General features: G+C 46.0%; 1 protein-coding gene across 2 annotated transcripts in view; it reads right to left on the bottom strand.

Moving 5' to 3' along the window:
* The window catches only part of BRD10 (bromodomain containing 10), a 258,411-nt gene that overhangs the window by 50,140 nt on the left and 193,664 nt on the right, over window positions 1-14,607 (bottom strand). The window lies entirely within an intron of this gene.

Genomic DNA, 14,607 nt, shown 5'->3' with positions numbered 1-14,607 from the left:
CCACCACCTGTTGCGCTCTTTTTTGGAACTCCTTGGGTAAGTGTTCGATGAAATGTTGCATTTCATCCCAATGAGCTCTGTCGTATCTTGCCAAAAGTGCTTGTGAATTGGCAATACGCCATTGATTTGCTGCTTGTGCTGCAACCCTTTTTCCCGCAGCGTCAAATTTGCGGCTCTCCTTGTCTGGAAGTGGTGCGTCCCCTGAGGTATGAGAGTTGGCTCTCTTACGAGCTGCCCCGACAACTACTGAGTCTGGTGTTAGTTGTGTTGTAATATAGATTGGATCTGTTGGCGGTGGCTTGTACGTTTTCTCCACCCTTGGAGTTATGGCTCTGCCTTTAACTGGATCTTGAAATATTTGTTTTGAGTGTCTTAGCATTCCTGGAAGCATGGGAAGGCTTTGGTACTGGCTATGGGTGGAGGATAGGGTGTTAAACAGAAAGTCATCCTCAATTGGTTCAGAATGTAAGGTGACGTTGTGAAATTCGTCTGCCCTTGCGACCACCTGTGTGTATGATGTACTGGCCTCAGGTGGCGACCGTTTTGTAGGATAGGAGTCTGGGCTGTTGTCAGACACTGGAGCATCATAAAGGTCCCATGCATCGGGATCATCCTGACTCATTGTAGTATGAGCTGGTGAGTGCATTAGTGGTGGAGTTGTTTCTGGTGATGCATGTATTGATGGTGGTGGAGACGGTGGTGGGGTTGTTTTCCTTGCCACCTTTGCCTGTGGTTGCTTGTCCTTTTGTTGAAAGGCAAGTTTCCTTTTAATTTTGATTGGGGGAAGAGTGGTTATTTTCCCTGTTTCCTCATGAATATGAAGCCTTCTTTGCGTGTAGTCAGGCTCTACAGCTTGAAGCTCCTCTCCAAATCTATGTAATTGGGAGGTTAATCCTTGTTCCTCTGTATAGGAACTAGTTTTCGGCTCCGAGGCTGGATGTTTCGGAACCGAAACCTTTTCGGAAGTCTTTTTAGGCTCCGAAGAAACCTTCTTTGTTTTCGGCGTTGTGTCTCGGTGCCGAAATTCTTCGGTGCCGCTGTCTCTGTGCCGAATTTTCTCGGAGCCGCTGTCTCGGCTCCGAGGTTGCTGTGTGGCGGTATCTCGACCGGAGTCGTATGACTTCGACACCAGCATGCCCTTTTTCGGTGCCTTCGATCAGTCACCTAATTTTCGGGTTAAGCCATGGCCTGTTGGCGGTGGCGTCCCCTGGGCTTTTGTGGACTTCTTGTGAGTCTTGATTTTCGACGTCTTACTCACGGTTTTGGGTGCTTCTTCGGCGTCGAGTTCTTCAGAATCCGACTCGTGGACGGAGAAAGCTTCTTCTTCCTCCTCGAAACGTTCCTGACCTGTCGGCGTGGACGCCATTTGTAGTCTCCTGGCTCTTCGGTCTCTCAGCGTCTTCCTCGACCGAAACGCTCGACAGGCTTCACAAGTATCCTCCTTGTGCTCGGGGGACAAGCACAAGTTACAGACCAGATGCTGATCCGTATACGGATACTTGTTATGGCATTTTGGGCAGAAGCGGAATGGGGTCCGTTCCATCAGCCTTGAAGTCTCACGTGGCCGGGCCGACCAGGCCCCGACGGGGGATCGAAAAAACCCCGAAGGGCCACCGGAGCTCTTCAAAATTCAGTGTCGATTGTTCTAACTAACCCGATACCGAACGCAAACAATACCAACGTTTTTTTCCGAGATTCTAACTAACTTTCCGACCCGAAACACGGAGCGAAAAGGAACACGTACGAACCTGATGGCGGAAAAAAAACAATCTAAGATGGAGTCGACGCCCATGCGCAATGGAATCGAAATGGGAGGAGTCCCTCGGTCTCGTGACTCGAAAAGACTTCTTCGAAGAAAAACAACTTGTAACACTCCGAGCCCAACACCAGATGGCGGACTGTGCACAGCATGTGTATCTGCAGCGACTAATGCCACCGAACATATATATATATATATATATATATGTGTATATGTTGTTTCTGTGCTTGGCATGTTCGTGGATCATTGCATGGCTCCTGGTTTTTTTGGGTTGTTATACTAGTTATCTATGAATTCCTGCTCTCATCTTATCACACTTATCTACTCATCACTATTATGTCATGTCTCTATCAAACTATCCTCCATTCTCACTCTGACTCATCCCAAATCCCTTCTACCACTTTTATCTCCTAAATATCTCTGCCTAAGGTCTTCCCTTCACCTCCACATCTAACTCAACGAACCTCACTCTACCTCGGTGACCTCCCACACAACCCTACTAAATTCTCCTGCACTCATCTCACCCTGCTACTATGCTCTCCCTAACCCTTCCACATACTCTTCCCCCTCCACCCCCCTTTATTCATCCTAAGCCTTTGGGTTGAGTAAATGAAGGATACACTCCCAATTAACACTTCTGGATTTCTTTCCTCCTCCACCCCTCCATTACTCCAGTCAATCTAACTAACAAACTCATATCCGCAGCTCAAATTAACTCATAATAATACTAAAACTGTATTCATTATTAAATGATACTAATCCATCACTAATTCTTGTTGGGTTCCGGAGTAGCGTGCTACTCATCGAAAAGCGCTTCGACGCCTCGTCAGTGGTAGTAAGCGCTATATAAATACGATTACAATACAATACTGGGGCAGCTATAGAACAAACCAGCCGTGATTTAAGCGCCAAAATGTCACCCCCCACTGTAAATGGATATCTAGACCTGTTTTAAGACAATGACAAGGAGTCGAATTATCAGATATAATACCCCGATTTGGTTGTCAATCCGCACCTATGCCATACCCATCTCTTTCTTATATCTGGCTGCTTAAAGGACAGTGGCATAATGCATATTATTTACAGGTTTGTGCCTAAATCTAACGCTAAGATACGAATGATGGGTTTCAGTGTGCTGTATAAAAATCCCCACACACTCTTTCCGCACAAATTGATTTCCTATCACTCATTCTCAGATAAAAGCCTTGAAGTCCCCGTCTCGTCTTAAAAGATTTAGCCCTCGTTCCTGGATCTAGCGCTCTCTTTCCCTCCCTCCTTCTAGGGATTCCACGATCCTTTCTTTTGTAAATGGCCCTTTCTGCTGAGACATCCGCAGACATTTTGCCTTCCTCCTTATTTTTTGCTGAATTTGTTTGCTTACCAGTGGTAAAAAGCTTCTGTTCTCCCCTTTAAACAAGCCAACATTGACCTTTACCCAATTGGTGTATTTAATTTACTTATACTTCCCTAGTAAAGTGCATTACATGTGCCCTGGGCCTGTACATTAAATGCTATTAGTGGGCCTGCAGTATTGCTTGTGCCATCCACTGGAGTAGCTTCTTGAACATCTCAGGCCTGCAACTGCAGAGCCTGTGTTTGCCATATTGTAACTGCCATTACCCAAACCTTCCTTTTTAACACATATAAGACAACCCTAAGGTAGGCTGTAAGCAGGCCCAAAGGCAGGGTGCAGCGTATTTAAAAAGTTGAACATGTACTATTACGTTTTACATGCCCTGGTAGTAAAAAAAAAAAAACACTAAAATTTGTTTTTCACTACTTCAAGGCTTACCTCCCATGGGATTGCATTAGTGTTGTCTAATAATCTTTCATAAGTACAACTTCCTATTGGTAAAGAGATAGATTTCCAAGTTTGGTGTCCCTGGAATCCCAATTTAAAATCACAACCGATGGTGAAGTTGGATTTTAAATAGCAATTCTGAAATTGCTACTTTAAGAAAGTTTTCATTTTCTTACGTTAGCCATTTGAAGCCTAGTGCTGGTCTCTGATCACGTCTGGGTTGGGGGCCAGCTGGGCTTAACTAGACAGACAAACACATAGGAAGCTTAGGTTGACTTGATGGGCCATCTGTGTCCCGATGAACCATCCTGGGTAGGATGGGAGGGAATAGCAGGACACAGCCTCACTTACACCTGAATAGGCTGTGTCCTGTCCACACACAAATGGCTGCATACCCCGTAGTGATTCTGGGTGGGGCAGGAACACTGCACTTCAAAGGCATGTTTTTGAAGTCTCCCACACTTCAAAAGCCCAACTTGTAAGTATTGCACCTCTGACAACATCAACGCTTCTGGACCTGTGGATACTCTGCCAGGAATAAGGACTGCTGTGCTGTTGAAGGCCTGCCACTCAGCTGGATTCCTGCTTTGCTGTGCCAACCTGTGCCTGCTGCCGTCTTCCATGGGAGTGACAAGGACTGGACCAGAATCTCTAAAACCTAGATCCTAGAGTGACTCCAAGGGTTAGTTGGCTGGCCTCCTGATCTGAAGTCTCAGAGGCATAACAGACTTCCACCTACCCTGCTCCTGCACCTAGACTCTGCCATCTGTGAGTCTGTCCTGCCAACTGGTGCCTTCTGCCAAGTGTTGTCACCCCAGTCCAGCCTGGACCTTAGTAAGTGGGCCCACAGTGCTTGCACCAGTCGAACAGACACATCCTGTGCTGCAAGAGCAGAATCAATGCATCACTGCTGGTGTGTGACGAAAATAGATGCATAACCTTTAGTGCACAGGTCAGAACTGAAGCAACCAGAGTCACATCGCCGCTGTACCTCGCATCTTGAAACAAGTGCATTGCCTTCAGAACCGAAACAGTAGAATTTTTCTCAGTGCAAGGCCATCGCAGCCTCATCAACACCGAAACTCTACATCGCTGCCCCGGCATTCACTGAAAATGATGCTGTTGCGTGGAGAACATCAGTGCATCCCCTTTACTGCATGGTTTGGAACCAACGTATTGTTTCACAACCTGGATTTAAGGTACTTTGGTTCAGAGGGCCCAAATGGGCCCCATCTAGTAGGCCTGAACTTTTGTATTTGCCCTGGTCTTGCGCAACCAGATATTCTTGGTTGGCGCTTTTGACTTCTAAGCACTATTTTACAGTTTATTCTTGAGAAACTCAAGTTCTACTTATTGGATTTTTGTCATTTGTGTCTTGTTTTATTTATTAAATTAAGTTCTATTTTTCTAACCTGGGATCCTTTTATGTCTTTTTTCACTGTTTTACTGTTTGAAGTGCTGCACAAATACTTTACAAATTGCCTTAAAGTTAAGCCTGACTACTCTGTGCCAAGCTACCAGAGGGCACACACAGGTTATTTTGGGGTTTGCTTGCACCTTACCCTGACAAGAATTGTGGTTACTGCTTGACCAGGGCTCATAGCCCAGTCAACCAACAATCCAAGTATAGTACCCAGTGTTTGAGTAGCCTTTCAGCCTCATTTCAAGAATCTCCCCCAATCATGGGGGGGGGGGGGTTGAAGGGTGGAGGGTGTGTTGTCATCACAAACAAATGACACAGTCGCAATAAAACCATTTTGCAGAGTGCAACTCTTTTCATAACTGACAGAGGAAGCTTGACCCACAATTTGATAGACTCCTACAAGCCAAGCAGTGTCCTGTTAATATTTAGATTGTAACGAGTGACCGCAGTGATTGCCACCTGAATACCCAAGTAACAGAAGCTGTCCCTGACCAATCCAATATGTTCTTGTCAAGCTATCAAGGGTGTGCCAGGGTCGCCAGGAGAAACTGTATGGTCTTTTGCTTATTGATCTGGAGGCCCGATGTTGCACCCAGTTCCTACAGGATCTGCAGCAGTACAGCAACCGATCTCTCTGGCTGCGTAAGTTAGATGAAAGTGTCATCCCTGTAAAATGAGACAAGGGTCACCCGGTCTACTTCTATGCCCCACCTGGCTATGCCCCTGCAAAGACTAATAACCAGAGGCTGTATCGCCAGCACGAAAAGGAGCAGTGAAAGAGGGCACCACTGCCGAATTCCCCTATGGATAGGGATGCTCAGATATTTCTCAGTCAGATCGCACACAGGTCACAGGCTGCATGTAGGGCGAGTTCACCCTGGACAGAAATGTTGCATCCTCCGGATAACTTCCCAATCGAAAGTATCAAACACCTTTTTTGAAATCTAAGGCATCCCTGTCCGCAATGGAATGCGTCACATGTGAATCTCCGTAGGTTCATGCTTGTCTCTCTGCCAGGCATAAACCCACATTGGTCACTGTGTACCAAATGGGTCACCTAAAGGGCCAGAAACCAACATGGTCCACTCTAGGCCCTCCTGAAGACGGGGAGCCTAAGGCCAAGGTTCGCAGGTCACAGGCAGCAACCCCAAGCATCCAGCACCTCACAGGTCAGTCCCCCGCATAGGACCCCCCCAGATCTGGAGTCCCCCCTCTACATCTTCAGCGTTGTTGGGGGCCGTCAGCACCTTCACCAATGCTTGCACCGCCTCTCTTTCCGACCTCAGCTATTCGAGATCCAATGTACCATACTGGAGGACCACTACTCAGGAGGATGATCTTGTGGCACCACTGCCTCGCCCGACTCCTCAAAGCAGGCAGACAGCCACCAGACCTTTCACCTCTCAGTCGTAGGTCTCGGGCGGTCTGTGGTGAGATCCGGCCTTCACCCCAGACTTCTAGCTAGTCCCAGACTGCTTCCGGGCCATGAAGAATTGTGCCCTGTCCTCATGCCATACCTTGAGCTTGGCGGGATATAGCAACATATACTGCACAGCCAAGGCCGTCATCTTCTGCTTGACTCCATCAAATGTGCATTGCATCTGCTGTACCTGCCTCATATAGTTCGAGATAATAGGGATTACACAGTTCTAATTCTTGGAGTCACCAGACTGTTGGAGCGCCTGCAGGACAGCATCTCTGGCTTTATAATTGAGTATTTTTGCAATCATGTTACTGGGGGCACACCTACAGGCGGTTTTTAGCATCAGGGTGTGGTGAGCTCTTTCAAACATGAAGAACGATGATAGCTGGGCCGAGGGGATCATCTCCTGTGTCCAGCTTTCGAGGAACAGTCTCAGGGTCTAGTCCTCTACTTCCTCTGGGAACCCCACAAAACAGATTGCAGCGGTGAGCTTGCCCCTCAGTCTTCAGCCTGAGCCTCAAGTGCCACCGTCTTGGCTGCCACAGCATTTAGTTCAGTCTGCAGGGAGGCCACCACCTCCTGAAGTCTGAATACATCCCACTCTGTAGCCAGCGAGCATTCTGCCACGTTGCCGAGATCCATCCCCAGCAGTCCGACATCTTGTGTGAATGCCTCAATTTTTGCTTGCATCACTGTGCTGGAGGCCTCTATCGCGGCTAGTATTTGAGCTTCTGGGGGTCCCGTAGGTTCCTATGTATGGGTACTCTCATCTTGTGAGATGTTGAGGGCTGAGTCCTCCCCAAGGGCCATGAATTGGTCCATCTTGGTTTGATGGACACCCCTTTGCGGCCTATCTTTTCCCATGTCTAGGGCTTTGGTGCAGTCTGTCCCGGCCTACCCCTGACCCAGAGCCGGTTATCTTCACAGAGCAGGCGGTAGCCCACCCAAAAAAGGACCCCATCCCCAGACAGGCAGCCTCGGTCTCCTTGCACCAGCCATGTGTCGTCTAGCGGGAAGGTTTGCAGGCCATGACTGGGGATGATCGTCTTCCTCCCCCTCTGGTGGGGGGGGGGGGGGGAGAGACCCCCAGTTGGGGTGCCTGTCACGGGTCACCCACCACTGGGTCAAAACACTGTAGTGATACGTCTCCCAAAGTTCATGAGCGTGGCCCCAAGGGAGCCCAGGGGGAGAAAGGAGCCCCCCTCAGCCACCAACAGGGGGGGCATGCCAAACTACACACCTGGGACAGCAGCAGGCAGGCGAAGGTCAAGCCAGCATCCCCTCCCAAGCTCTCTTCACAGTTCAGTTACACAGACGCTGTATCCGGGGGTGGGCTCCATTTATTTAACATCATCCCAGGTGGGGCGTGTAGGAGTCCAGGGGTGTGGTCACAAGAAGTCTCATTTATGGGCGCAACTGGCACGCTCCATGTGCCCCACTTTGCCTCTGAAAATAACTGGGTCCACTTTCACAGTCACCAATGATAATCTAGGTCGATGGGACCCAACAGCGTTTCCGGAGCCACAGGATCTTGGCTCGCCACCTCACCTCCATGTGCCGTCCCAGTCACGTAGTGCACCATCCCCTCTTCCAGGGTATCAGTCTTGCTATGCCAGCCCCTGCTGCAGCAGCCTTGACTCAGGTTCAAGCCACCAGGTTCATTTGGGCGGTCATCAGACTGCCATGTCCTGCACAGCAACTGCAGCATAGCCTCGTGGATGGGTTGCACCATCCGGTCTTCGGTGGCCGAAAGACTCAGTGGGAGATGGCAGCATCTCCCAGACCAGGGAGTAGTCCAGACTCCAGCGCAGGTCTCCCCTCCCACCATGCTCCACAAAGCAGCTCCAGGGACTGCCTCAGCCCAGCTCCAGCTCCCATGCAGCCAAAGAGCTGCCTGCCCCATACCTCACCTTGGGCAATCAATCATCCCAGCGGCGCCCCAGCCTTCTGTCCTGGCACTGCTCAGCCCCACGGCTGATTGGACAGTGCATGTAGATCATGGTCGCTGCAGCAGGCTGATGGGGAGATTGAAGAGGATTTTAATGGGCCGAGCACGGAGCTTGCTCAAGGAGTATCCACTGTGGCCGCCATATTGGCCATGCCCCCAATAGGCATCTAATAATTTCAGTGAATATGGGCATTAAAAAAACCTCTGCAGACATATGTATCATGCTTTACCAAGGCAACCCCACAGTTGTGTATGCATGCAATCTGGGGATTCCTAAATTAATTTCAAAATATGATTTAATTGGTTATATGAAATATCTCACCACTCAGGAAAAAAAACTTGTTTTGTAAATTAGACTGCCATATTTACATTTTTTATTCTTGGCAATGAAAAAAAGAGTTACGTTTTCATCTTGAGAATACCATTGTAGGACCTTTTGAAAATGACCTATTCCCTTCATCTGACTACAATAACTAGAGCACCGCTAACCTCAATGCTTCAGCAAACAGAGGAAGGGGATCACATTAATTGCTGAGGTGACTACTAAGCCACCAGTGAAGTCTCAAATAGAGTTTTTTTTCAGTTTTCTACCTGGGGAGAAGAGGTTAATGTGCAAAATGTCAGAAGCTAAATTTGTAAATAGTTTATAAGCTTTTTTATTTTCTCTAATTTCCAGGAGAAAAACCAGAAGGTAATGAGGCTCAACAAACTTTAAATGATCCTAGCACGCAAGATATGGTGCAGTATTGCATGCATGTAAGAATCAGATCTTTGTGGTGTGAAAAACAAATATACGTCGTACAATCTACTGGATAACTGTTTGGAAAAACTGTAGTTTTTGGTTTTCATTTTGTTGATGTACTGGGTTTATTTCTTGTGAACATTTTCGACCAATGCAATTTGATTAACGAAAAATGCATAATCAAAAATGTCTCTCCTACGAGAAGCAGATTGTGGTTAAAAAATTAACTATTTTTGCACTTCTTTCCTCAACCTTTTTTCTATTAATTGTCAATGAACCATTCACTTTTAAAGCTTGTGCTAGTAAGGCAATGTTTCTTAGAATTGGGGGTTATGTATACTATTTGTACTGAATCTGCATGACCCAAAGGCGCGCATAATGGCCACTGAAGACATAGGGGGTCATTCTGACCCCGGCCGGCGGCGGACGCCGCCGGCCTGGCTGGGACCGCCAGAATACCGCTGCGTGGTCAAAAGACCGCCGCGGGTATTCTGGGTTTCCCGCTGGGCTGGCGGACGACCGCCAGAAGGCCGCCCGCCAGCCCAGCGGGAAACACCCTTCCATGAGGATGCCGGCTCCGAATGGAGCCGGCGGAGTGGAAGGGGTGCGACGGGTGCAGTAGCACCCGTCGCGATTTTCAGTGTCTGCATGGCAGACACTGAAAATCATGGTGGGGCCCTGTTACGGGGGCCCCACGACACCCCATACCGCCATCCTGTTCCTGGCGGCCAAAACTGCCAGGAACAGGATGGCGGTATGGGGGTCGGAATCCCCATGGCCAACCAGCAGTACACCGCCGGTTTTCCGTTTCTGACCGCGGCTGTACCGCCGCGGTCAGAATGCCCAAGGGAGCACCGCCAGCCTGTTGGCGGTGCTCCCGCGGTCGTTGGCCCTGGCGGATTTTACCGCCAGGGTCAGAATGACCCCCATAGTCTTGAGTGCACGGCCTAGACAAAAGCAAATGCTTATTCCCACAACTCCCACAATGTACCTCCCAGGGCCATGTTCAGTTGATTCTGTGGAAGTGTTGAGCCTACCCAAAGCTCAGGACCCAGACACACATTCTCTCATGCACACAGCAACCTGCCACATGCAATGACCTCTATGGACATGGAGAATACCCCAACTGTACAATGACCTTTGAGGCAAAGGTAGGAGTAGAGTTTTTATCAAAAAACAAGCTGTGTGCCCAACTCCTGCTACATATGGCCAAAGGCCAAGTTGCACGGTCCAAAGATTAACAGTTATTCAATAAGGGTACTTTAAAACACTTTTGAAAATGAAGAGTCATTGGAAGGTTTTACACCATGAATATACCATCTTCTGTAGGCCCTCTTTTCATCACACAATCAGCCCTGCCAAGTTTGCCAGGTCTGTGTGTGATGTGCTGCTCCAGTCCAGGTTTTTCCTTTGAATTCTGGGACTTATAGTTACAGGACTACAAGTCATAGAATTAAAGGGGAAAAAACCTGACCTGGAGCAGCACATCAAGCATGGACCTGTGAACCCTGGCAGCTTTGTACACTGGTTTTGGTATTTAGAATCCCTAAAAATTCTAAAAGCTCTGATGGTCATAATGCAGAATCACACAAAGCTCAGTTCTTGGTAATTCCCAGATGTACTGTATGGACTCTGAACTGTCATTTATGAATGTTCATTGCCAATGCTTTACTGTAACTAACTTACTTGATGTTATGGTTTATATGAGTTCCATGTTCTCTATTCTAAAATATGTCTTATCAGGGTATTTCAAGTAACGGCTCTAATGAGCAGTTGCACTGGGATTTCCTCTGCGATGGCAGCCGTACTGTGAGCACCCTTTTTGCCTAAAGAATAAACCACTACACTTATAGATCCTTTGTGGCTCGTGGCTTTCATAGTTACATTTGGAGATGAGAAAAACTCTCTTAGGAGCCCACCGCTGCATTGTGTGCTGATCCGTTCTTGCTGCTGAAAACTCTGTATTTGGCTGGGGCGTTTGCCGGCCATCTTCAAACGCCTCACCAGTTTCTTCTTGCTGTTGTGGATTCGTTCCAGCCCGCTGCATGGTTTTAGAAACGATGTGGGAAACACACTCAAACTTTGGCAGCGTGCGTGCAGCTGCTCAAGTGGGGTCTGAACAGCACATGTTGTCAGAGATGCTATGACACCGACATCGCCCTGAATTTAATATGTTGTGCCTTGCGTGTCAGCGTAATTTTTAATGATCATGCACAGACATTTTGGATTGGGCTGGAACTGCAGGCCCAACTGATTCACAAAATACATGTTCAAATGCGTGTATGACGCAGCAGCCTTTCTGAGCATGCAGTTAGTTTGAGCTTAACCTGCGCTATCAGTGACAGGCACATCCTGGGTTCATACAGAATATCTTTGCTGAGGTACTGATTTATTATTTAAAATAAACATTTTTGAGGTATCTTACTTATGCAAGCAGATGTTCTTTCAATGATTATTTTGCAATAATTTAAACATTCTCCAGATATATCAAATTGTTTTGTTTTTCTGGCAACCACATTTATTGTTGTGGAAATTTTGTGTGCAGAACTATTGACATTTGTTGGGAAGTTGTATTTGCAAAAATTAGACATGGCTTCCAATCAGTATTTAACACACATCCCAGTCTTTCTGCAAAAACCTGGCAAGCCGCTAATGAAGTGGAAAAGCTGGTTATGCTGTTTTGAAAACTATGAAGTAGTGGTGGATGTTACCAAGTTTGATCCAGTCAGTAAAGTAGCCTTATTTTTCGGCCATCTGAGTCAGGAAGGGCAACAGATTTTCGCGAATCTTCTAGAAATGGATGCAACACCTGATCAGTTTGGTCGGTGGGATGAATATACTGAGGCTGTGGCAAGACTTTCAAAGAGGTTCTCAGAAAAACCCAGTATATTATCAGAGAGGTTCAATTTCTTTAAAATGAAACAAGCAGCTAGTTAGAGTGCAGAAGAATTTGCACCCGCTTTGAGGTCATTAGCCTCAACATGCAATTTGGGAGTTGCATTAGATATCTACATAAGAGACCGGCATGTCTACGGTTGTTTTTCAAAAACATATAAGAGCATTTTTTGACTAGCAGAGATCCAACTTTGTTGGAAGCAGTGGACATCGCAAAAGGAATAGAGCGTTCATTAATTTCTAGCAAGCTCATTTCAGAAAAACATTCAATTCAGCAAAATACTGATGTAAATATTGTGTCAGATGTTGAAACTGTGGGATTAATCTCTGTAAGGGACAAGAAAACAAGCCTTACACAAAGGAAAAATCAACCAGCTTAATTCTGGTGTGGTACCAAGACACACTTGGGAAATAATTAGAATTGCCCTTCCATTGGGAAACGCTGTAACAAGTGTAAACAGTTGGGGTGCTTTCAGAGTGCTCGCAGGGGTTTGGTAGTAAAAATCAAAACGGAGTGAACAGTATGGATCTATAAAACGAAGATTTAGAGTGTGATCGTTCCAAGGTTGTCCTTACAGTGGAGTTGAAACCTGATAAATTACCACAAGTAAAAGAGCCTTTGTTGTGATGTTTCTCTGAATATGATGGCTGATTCTGGGTCTCCTATTACTATCTTGTCGGACACTTTTTTTTTTTTTTTTATTTACGGAGTAAATATGCGATTTTGAAAGTGTTGGATGTTAACTCTAAAGTGAACAGGACACTGATATGCTGGGGTATTTTTTAGACTCTTTAACATGTCTTGGGAGAAATGTTGTCATCAAAGTCTATGTGGCGAAAAAAGGAAGGAACATAGATGTTTGGGAGAGCTTGGCAAAACTTGGGCTGATCCAGATCTCAGGTTCAGATACACCGGTTATAGTAGCACCTATACCTATTTCGTGAATCGAAAATTGTTCTGAAGAAGGGGTTTAAGTGCTTGTCAAAGAATTTCTGGAGGTCTTTCAGGATGAAATTTTGTTTCACCAAAATTTTCAAAACTGCATCAGGCTTAAATCTGATGCAGTGCATGTGGCAAAGGTGAGACCAGTTCCCTTAGGTGTGAGAAATGATCTCAGCATTTTGCTGCACAAATTGGTCACTGAAGGTGTCATTCAGAAGCTAAATTCAGCAGACTGGGGTAGTCCCATAGTAATTGTGACAAAAAAAGTTGGAGGAGAAAGGGTTAAGTGTGGAGTTTCACACACTTAACAACATAATAGTGGATTGACATCCACTTCCTAAAATACATGAGTTACTAGCAAAATGGAGTAGTGCAAAATTCTTTAGCCTCCTTGACTTGAGATCTGCGTACAATCAAATTCGTTTTGACACAAAGTGACAGGAATTGCCCACTTTTATTGCACCCTTTTAAGTTTCTGACAATGTTGTTTGGGTTAGCATCTGCTGCCAGAGTATTCCAGAAAGTTACCACTGATGGTGTTTAAGCCTTCCAAGATAATGTTTTAATTTTTGCTGAGGCCATTCACGAACCCAATCGAATCTTAAAGAATGTTTTGACTATTTTGAAAAAGGAGGGCATTATTTGGAGATCGGACAAATATAAATTATTTACCGGGGGTAGGATTACCTTGGTCACAGCGGGTAAAATGGCCACCCTAGCTCGGGATACTAACATGCAAGATATGGTACTGTTTTACATGCATGCAAGAAGCAGTGTAATGTAATATTAAATGCAGTGTGGTACCATGGGCTACTGGGTGGTGTCACCTTCTCCTCTGGCAATTAAGTGCAATAAAGAAGGTGATTCATGTCTAGTCCTGGACACAAATAACGCTTGAAAAAATAAGATGGGAGTACTACACCTGCATCTTTGCGGCAGAGGTGGTACTTGGCTATGCCAGGGCAGATCCCCTCCACTCAGAAGCAGGACTGAACGAGTCTTGTGCCCTAGCAACCCAAGAAACCCTCCTACGTCTCCCTGTTACTCTGCAATTACTAACCTGAGCAATTTGTTGAAAAAAACATGTTTTATGTAGCTTTCAATAATGATGGTAGATAACATATGCAACCATTACCAAATGTTTTGGTACTCAATTTATTGAACATGAAAGGTTGAGTGAGCCTTGAAATTAATCAGACATGTAAACTGCAGATCACACAATATCAGCCACATCTGCTCAACTTGGTGAGACATATTACAACTGATATGTGGTAAATGTGTGATAACGGACTTGTACTATCAATTGTTTATCTGTAATACATTTGGGAACCTGCAGTCATTTAACGCTCTTGTGAAGACGATTCCTATTTAATAGTAATATTTTAAAAAAGTTTTCTGAATTTTCAACTATCACCTTAGAGGCAGCCATTTGTTTAATTTTTTTTTATAATACCTTAATGTGTGCTGCATTATATAGGCACTTTGTAGCCGATACCCTAAGCATAATGGTGTACTCTGGTTTGTAATGGAAGAACAGAGAGGGAATGTTATTCTAACAAACAGGTGCAGGCAATTAATATTTTAAGTGGTAAGGTAACTTAGTTTGTCATGGAATTTGTTAGACAGACCCGACAACCTCAGAAAGAAAATACGAACAACAAAATTGAAGTCTG

The sequence above is a fragment of the Pleurodeles waltl genome, chromosome 1_2, assembly GCF_031143425.1.
Source record: "Pleurodeles waltl isolate 20211129_DDA chromosome 1_2, aPleWal1.hap1.20221129, whole genome shotgun sequence".
NCBI lineage: Eukaryota > Metazoa > Chordata > Amphibia > Caudata > Salamandridae > Pleurodeles > Pleurodeles waltl.
Note: the sequence above shows the minus strand (reverse complement) of the source record. Positions and strands in the feature narration are given on the sequence as shown.